The sequence below is a fragment of the Pinus tabuliformis genome, chromosome 1_1, assembly GCF_031772625.1.
Source record: "Pinus tabuliformis cultivar Carrire ecotype Pingquan chromosome 1_1, CPIR1, whole genome shotgun sequence".
Taxonomy (NCBI): Eukaryota; Viridiplantae; Streptophyta; class Pinopsida; order Pinales; family Pinaceae; genus Pinus; species Pinus tabuliformis.
This window is the reverse complement of record NC_142297.1, coordinates 422,093,952-422,102,408: the sequence shown is the minus strand read 5'-3', so window position 1 is coordinate 422,102,408 and position 8,457 is coordinate 422,093,952.

Here is an 8,457-nt window from a genome sequence, read left to right as displayed (position 1 = left end):
ATTGGTTGGGTGATTCCTCCACTTTGAGACGATAAGTGCCAGTACAGACTTGTGCTCCCATGTACCGTCGAGTATATTTTGGGAGACCACAATAGGCTTTTTCCTTTATCCATAGGAAGCCGTGTCTGCCGCCCTATCGATCGCAATGCATTGAACACAGAATTCGGGAAGATTGACTACCGTACTGTAAAAAGTATTCTGCAGTTTTGCGATTGATTTGTAATTCCTCTGTCTAGATTTCCAGAGCAGTCCCTTTCGTTACTTTTCAGACTCCTTTACGAAAAGGTCCATCTGAGCACTTGTCACTTCAGGCTCATTAAAAATCGAAGGCGACTAGAGTCATCTTTTGATTTTTCTCAACTCTTAAAAATTGAAAAAAAAAGTTGTGTCAAAATTTGTTTTAAACAGAATAATTATCACCTTTCCTACGTTGGTCTTAGGTTGAGGAAGATGGAGTCCACCAACCAAGGAGTTCCCCTTGGAGGAAATCCTAGTCCCTTCTCCTCTTGGGGAGATATTGGTACACCCCATATGGCCACATTGTTGCTTCCAAGATTGACAATCGGCTTGCCCGTATGGCTCTTCTCAACCTCCGTCGTTCAGAACACCGCGATTCCTGAACAATCAAGTCAGCAACTAGACGATTACAGAGTTACCTTCCAGCCCTCTACTTCATCCAATTCTTCCTCTCCTCCTTCCTCTTTGCTTGATGAAGCTGGTAAAGCCAAAAATCAAGTATCTAAGAAGAAGAAAGAAAAGAAGAAGAAAGAGAAGAAGAAGAAGAAGCCAAAGGCGAAAAGGGGCAACCAAGCAACGTCTAGCAAAAGTCCACACACTGCACTGACCAGGCCTAAATCGCCATGTGTCTTTTACAAAGGAGACCACTATCATCGAGATTGTCCTTGCATCCCTCAGATCTTAAGGGATTGGTCTCCTCATTTGCACAACCCAATGTCGTCAACCTCTGATGATCATGTTGAAAATACACCGTCAACTAGTGAAAGTGAAGCCCTTGGAAAAAAAGGAAAATGTAAATTTCCTTGTAACTTGTGTGAAGGCGATCATGTCGTCCACCGTTGTCCCTTCTTAGATGAGGCTAAAAGCATTTTGGACGACCGTCCGGTTTCACCGTTACGGCTTCCTCCTGGATATAAGAAACTCTTGCTGAATCCGTCATTAGTTGAAAATCTGGCTGACACGCCCTTGAGGTCGGTCGAAGCGTCTACCATTGAAGATGAACCATCTGAATCCACACTAGACAAAAGTCAAAAGGTCAAGGCGGCAATTGACCCTGTCTTGCCTTCAGAGGTTCCATCTTCAGATGATACAGTCACTGAAGAGAATAAGGATGACACCGTCCAAATTCTTTTCATAAGCACAGACTCTGATGAACATGGGGGCAGTATACCCGTTCCTTTACCGCAGGAAGGAAGTTCGTCAGAGTCATACCCGGCCGTCTATTCAGTCCCACCTCCAAGCAACCTAGTTGTTTCCTTCGACTGCAATCAACTAGGAAGACCCCATTTATCGGCTAGTGTACCATTTCAAATCATTGCTCAAATATATAGAATGGTCATGGCCGGTACCATCATAGATGAAGGGGCTTCTGTGAGTATCCTTTCCTCAACTTCTTGGAAAGCACTTGGTTCGCCATCACTTTTGCCTGAGATGAGAAATCTAACAGGCTTTGACAAAGGAACCAGTCGACCATTAGGGATCCTTCCCAATGTGCCCATAACATTGAGAGGGGAAACCGTTCATATGAACGTAATGGTAGTCCAAGGACCCCTGGATTATAATCTACTCCTTGGATGAGACTATATTTATTGCATGGGAGCCATTGTCTCATCACTCTTTAGAGTAATTTGTTTTCCGCACGAAGGAAGAGTGGTCAAGCTCGTAGACGAGCTTTCATTCCCTGGTTCACGCATAGCAAATAGTCATATACCATCCCTGAATGGTCTTTTCATGCAAGGAATGTCTCATCAATCCCCAGTCTGTCCTCCTTGTTACAGGGAAAAGTTTCTATTTAGAACTGCTCTATCCCACTAAGGTGTGACAGCTGCCTTAGAAACAAACAGAGAAAAACTACTTTTGTATTTCCTTTATGAATTATAGATAGAGAGGAATAGAAATACCAACCTCTGTCTTGCGCTAATCCTTCGATTCGATCCCTCTCTTCTTTGATAGTCCCCAGCTACCTGCTCCCTTGCACGCCCAGATTCACAAAGTACCTGTAAGATCACAGAAGCATAGCACTATACAAAGACATGGATCTATAATCATAAACAATATAGGATGAGATGTAAATTGACCATACAAATGTAACAAGCATCAATGATACAAAAGCATGGAGGAAAAATCAAATAACTTTTATTGATAAAACAAGAAAAGATCCAGGAGGAGTTACAACCAGTTGTTCTGACCCAGCATCAACCTCCCAACAAAGAAGCCCCTCTTCACCTCAAACAAAGCTTAGATCACCCAACAATCTGATGTTTGTCTCTAGAAACCAACAACAATTCCTTACAATATGCAAAATTCTAGCCTCTGGATCTCTGGGATGAGGGATCCATATATAGATATCTGTAAGGGGGATGAGTCAGCTTGTGATTTGATTAGTGTCTTCTCTCTGACAGTTCTTGCTTCCACTTGGAGACTGAGGGCCTCTTACTCATCCTTGGTCGAATTCAGTGAGGCAAGTGTCACAGGAGAAGATTCTGGAAGTTTCCATTGCCTCTCCACCTCACGGAATGACACTGCCATTTGTCATTTCTCGCCCATCGCACCCCACAGAAGGGACTTTTGAAATGAAACGCACCCTCACAGTGTATTTAGGTGAGATGCAATGCACTTATCCAGTGGAGCAGCTGCAATGATCCTGTTTTGACCAATTCTGAGTAGTTTTTCATGGAGAACTTCTGGGAGAAGCTGTAATCTATTGACCTTGTTCCTTTAGGGGTTAATACAACACTTTTAGGGACTTAGGAGCCCTTGGTTTATGGACATTTCATGCTTGGGGTTGTAGGGCACAAAAATGTCTATAACACTCCTGATGAGCGCGAGTGATTCAGAGGATATGACTGAAACCCAGGGGGCATGCACCCTGGTCTACTTCGCGAGGAGAACTTCAGGTATAGGGTAGGTTTCCACGAAGGATATATGACTAGTCTGACACACCCATCCATTTTGGAAAAGGGGATTAGACTGGAATAAGATTCCCTCGTCAGAGTTATGTGGGTGGAGGCGTCTGCGCCACTCGCCTTTGTCTATTTCGGTAGACATCGTCGAGGAAGTGTTTTGTTTGTAACACAGATAGAACAATCTTTGGTAACCTAAAAGAGGTAGGCCTTTCCCGATGAAACAAATGTTTTGTCTACAAATTGAGGGGTAACCTTGAAACTCTATTTTATACCTGGGGGCATGCAAACCTTTTGGCATGTAAGCGAAGAGCGACCATTTATCTTTTTTTTTTGGATTGGTCGTTTCCTAACTTGCATAAAGAAAGGATGTGGGGCAAAGCTTTGAAAAAATGTCATTTTAGATGAGACATTCTTATTTTATGACTCGATCGAGCAGTTTTGGCACATAGTTCAAGCTCGTTAAAAAATAAACATAAGTCTTGAGCAAGTGTTTCTCCCCATGTTTAAGCTCATTAAAAAATGAACGGGTAAATAACCATCGTGAATGTAGTACTTCAGCCTTTAAAGCCTTGGTTGTGTTCTCATCATCACCTCCACTCTGTATTGGCCGATCATTCACCTCCATTTGATTGTTTACCCCTTTTAAGGAACAGCTGCAAAGAGTGATCCTGTTAGCCATCCTTGTAACACTGTCATGATTGGAAAATTGCAAACCTTACCTGGAATCAGTTGCTACCCAAATTTATCACTCGTTCCTCAAAGACGAGTCTCCTTTAAGCTCTTTTCAACTAACTTGTAAAATATGAAAAGATTGTCGAGCCATTGGTCTCTCCAGCTCGTTAAAGTGACCGGAAGTGCTATCCCTCCTTTAGATTTTAATCTTTTAGGACTTGAGGGATTATTACACAAAAAGATCGAGCGCTTGTTTTGTTCAGCTCGTTAAAAGTACCGAAAATTCATCCCTTCTGTATTATTTTATACTTTTTCGGACTTAAGGGATTAGATGAAAAAAAAAGGATTTTTGGAGTTTCCTTTACGTTCCTTTTCAGACTCTTTAAAATTGAAAAGGACTGAGTTATCTTTGTCATTAAAATCGTTAAAACCTAGTAGCGACAAACTTGTCCATAAAAGATAAGAACGGGTTTCACTATTGCTAGGCTCGTTAAAACATAGCAATGGGTTTGCCCGAAGGGCGAATTATAGAACAAGCATATGTTATCCTCCTCAATCTTGACAAAAATAAAGAGGTACTGGTCAGCAATGACTGGGGAAAAATTGGGAAGAAAACTTGAAGAAACTTTGTTGGTAGCAAGTCGCTCTTGAACATGACACTTTCACTCTGCATTCAAGTCGGGTTGGGTTGTTCCATTCACTGGTCACATCACCATGGTTCCATCACACCATCCACATTTGGGGTAATGCTACCAATCCATCATGTCAGTGTTGCCGATATGTTCAAGAGAAGTCGCTCAGAGAATTCACCTGTGTCTCACCCACTATAATACATTTTCGCTCCATTCTTTCATGACTGCCACCCTAAACCGTATATCGCCAGATTGTTTTCACCACCATTAAAGTCATTTGCTCCATTCCATGTCATTGATGTGGGATTCACTAAGGCCATCCTTTGATGGATCGCTTCTTGTCGACATCAGCTCATTATCCAAGAAGTTGATATAGGAACAACCCTTTCAGTACTTTGAAGCTTGCATGCCTCAATGGCAAGTTTCTCACTTCTAGCGACAGGTTTACATCAATGGCCTTAGACCAAAATATCTTGTGTGGTGTTTGACGCCAAATCCTTTATTCACACCACGTGAATTGTACTGTAGTACCTTGAGGGTCATCATCATTATCGGTGATTCCTCTCGCGCCTGTTAATAGCTTAAATCATTGGCTGGTAATCAAGCGATGTCTTTCCATGTTCAACTCCAGAACATCTCTCACATGGATCGACTTGTACATTGAGTGAAGATCGAATGAGATTGAAGACCCCGGATCTAGTTTCATCTATTCGGGCTGTGATATATATTCATGAAAATAAAGACATCAAATGTACATCATTGCTGCACAGATAACCATCCAATCCAAGGGATGATGGCTCTACCAGAATCATCAATCTACACTTAGACGGTTGTCTGTCCTATGTACATGAAAATGAATTTATAAAGCTGAGCATGGGAATGCCCGTCTCAGCTAGATCATGAAAATATTATGAAGATAATGTATTGTATTGTATCTTATTACAGGTCTCCTTCCAGCTTGAAAGAACTTCAGATCCTCATGATAAAGCATTTCCCCCGACATCAACAAATTAACGACCTCATGCTTTAGGGGGCAACTGTTATAGACATTTTTGGGAACTGCAACCCCAATCATAAATGTCAATAAACCAAGGGCTCTTAAGTCCCTAAAAGTGTTGTTCCTACCCCTAAAATAACAAGGTCAACTGATTACATCTTCTCCCAGAAGTTCTCCATGAAAATCTACTCCGAACTGGTCAAAACTGGACCATTTCACCTGCTCCGTAGGCAAAGTACGTTGCATCTCACCCGAATACACACAGTAGGTGCATTGCATTTCAAAAATCCCTTCTATGGGGTGCAATGGGTGAGAAGGGACAAATGGCAAGGTCAATCCGCAAGGTGGAGGAGAATGGAATCTTCCTGAAACTTCTCGTGTGACACTTGCCTCTCTGAATTCGACCAAGGATGAGTAAGAGATCATCAATATCCAAGTGGAATCAAGAACTATCAAAGAGAAGACACTAATCAAATCTCAAAAGCTGACTCACCCTCCTTGCAAACATCTATATATGGATCCCTCATCCCAGAGATCCAGAGGTTGGAATTTTGCATCTTGTAAGGAAGTGTTGTTGGTTTCTTGGTGTAATATCTTAGTGTTGGGTGATCTAAGCTTTTCATGAGGTGGAGAAGGGCTTCTTGCTAAGAGGATGATGCTGGGTCAGAACAATTGGTTGTAATTCTCTCGGCTCTTTCTTGATAATCAATAAAGCTATTCAAGTTTTCCTCCATACTCTTGTATGATTTATGTTTTATGCATTTGTATGGTCAATTTACATCTGATCCTATATTTTTTATGATAATAGATCTATGTTCTTGGATAGTATTATGCTACTTTGATTCTATAGGTGCTCTTTGAAGCTGGATATATAAGAAAGCAAGTAGCAAAGGACTATCAGAAGGGAGAGGAATCAATCAAGGAATCAAGCGCAAGACTGAGGTTGGTCTCCTTTGATTCTTCTCTTATCTATTTCTCATAAAGGAAAATTAGAGTGACTTTAGTTTGTTTGTTTCTAAGGTAACCACCAGCCTTAGTTGGATTAGCAGTTCTGCATAGACACTATTCCCGGTAACAATGATGGATATGGTGAAACAAATGTGTGAAGATGAAAGGAAGAGTACAAGACTTTGAGAGTAGTTGAATTACATGAAGGAAGAGAAGTAATTGCTTTTTGACAAATTGTAGGAAATGGAGAGCCAACTTCATATTGCAAATATGAACCTAGAAATGATGCATGAGATGGAGACACAACTCTTTGTTGCTAGAGAAGGCTTAGTCAAGCATCAGTTTCAAGAAGAGGTAACCAATCCTAGTTTGTCTTCAATTTCTTGTAAGAATGTTTATGTTGGATCTTCACATACAAGAGGCATAAGTTCCAAGTTGATGTAAAATTGAGCTATGAAGGAAAAGGATTGGGAAAACATGCATAGGGAATTGTTGAGCCAATAATGGTTGAGGAAAGGCCTAAGTATTTTGGTCTTGGCTATGGACAATCTTATGGAGAATGTTCCAAAGCAGCCATGAAGACAATTAAAACAGTTCCTAGAAGAAGTTTCATTTTAGGTTCTCTACCTCAAGTTTGTAAAGATTGTATTAATGGGGAATGCAACTGTTTGAAGCATAGTTTGAAAGAAGAAGGTGTTCATAAACATGCACTTGAACAAGGGAGTTTTGAAAGCTCTAAAATCATTAAAGAGATTGATGGTGTTCTGAAGGGATCCACTTCTTCATTCGATTCACCTTCTCATGAAGGAAACAAAGGTGAAAGAGGAAGGTATAAATCTGATTTCAATCACATTTCTTTTGATTATGTTAAACATGGTAAATTTCCACATAAGCATTAGAAAAAAATCGCATGTTCATTTTGTGGTTTGGTTTAAAATGGTGTTTCTAGATGTTGGAAGAAAATGGCCACATACAAGAAACTTTTGAAGAAAAGGAGGCAAGAAGCCAAAGATGCATTGGACAAGGCAAATTATGCTATAAAGAGGATGAACATGTGTTGCAATTATTGTGGTAAGCAAGGACATATTGCTAAAAAGTGTTGGGTTTTGAATCCAACAATGCTTCCATGAAATTTGAAGAAGGTGGGAAAAGAGAATGGAAAGGAAGTTTCCATAATTGACGTGTTTCATGATGACACACATGTTGATGTTGATGTTTAGTTAAAGGAAGCGCCTTTGATGTGGATTGGTAAGAAATGGTTATAGTTCTTATCCAATTAAAGGTTGCAAGTCTTTTGATTTGATGCATTTATTTTCCAATGGAATGCAAGTTGTAGGGTTTTACCAAAAAGTTGAATGAAAAATTTGAGTATGAGACTCACTTTATTGCAGCAAAATTATGTTCATTTCAACTTTGTAAGTACATTTACATATGATTGAGGATCTTGTACTTATGATTGTGCTTGAGATAAAGTTGAAGAATAGAATACATGAATGAGAATTATATGTATGAACAAAGGAATGTTGATGATTTCATTGTATTTGAACATGTATGTGTAATTGACTTGATGGTCGATTGCTTTATTTAAACATACATGCAATGTCATATGGACTTGGAAAATCTGATTTTGTCTCCAAGATTGGAAAAGGGAGATAATGATGAAATGTTTCACAAGAGGTGGAATTCCTTCTACTTTGAAAAAGAATCGTCAAGTTCTTTTTGTACATGCTTGACTTGGAGAGTCAGTTGTTTGAAAGGGTATGTTTTTGTCGGCTTGTGATTTATTTGATCATTTGTACACAAGATGTAAGAGACACTGTGATGGTTCACATGATGTGAATTTATGTCATCAAGTTGTTTCTTGCATTATGTTGTTTTCGACAAGATGTTAGAATAATATTTGCAGCAGCAAAATTCTCCATAGAAGTGGCTTGGTAAGAAGTGGTTTGACTTCTTGACACAGAAAAACATACTTTCATTGGTACATATGCATATTTTAGTTAAGCATTCATATATTTATGATATAATCTCACATTTGTTTGAGCCACCATGGGTTGATGATCAA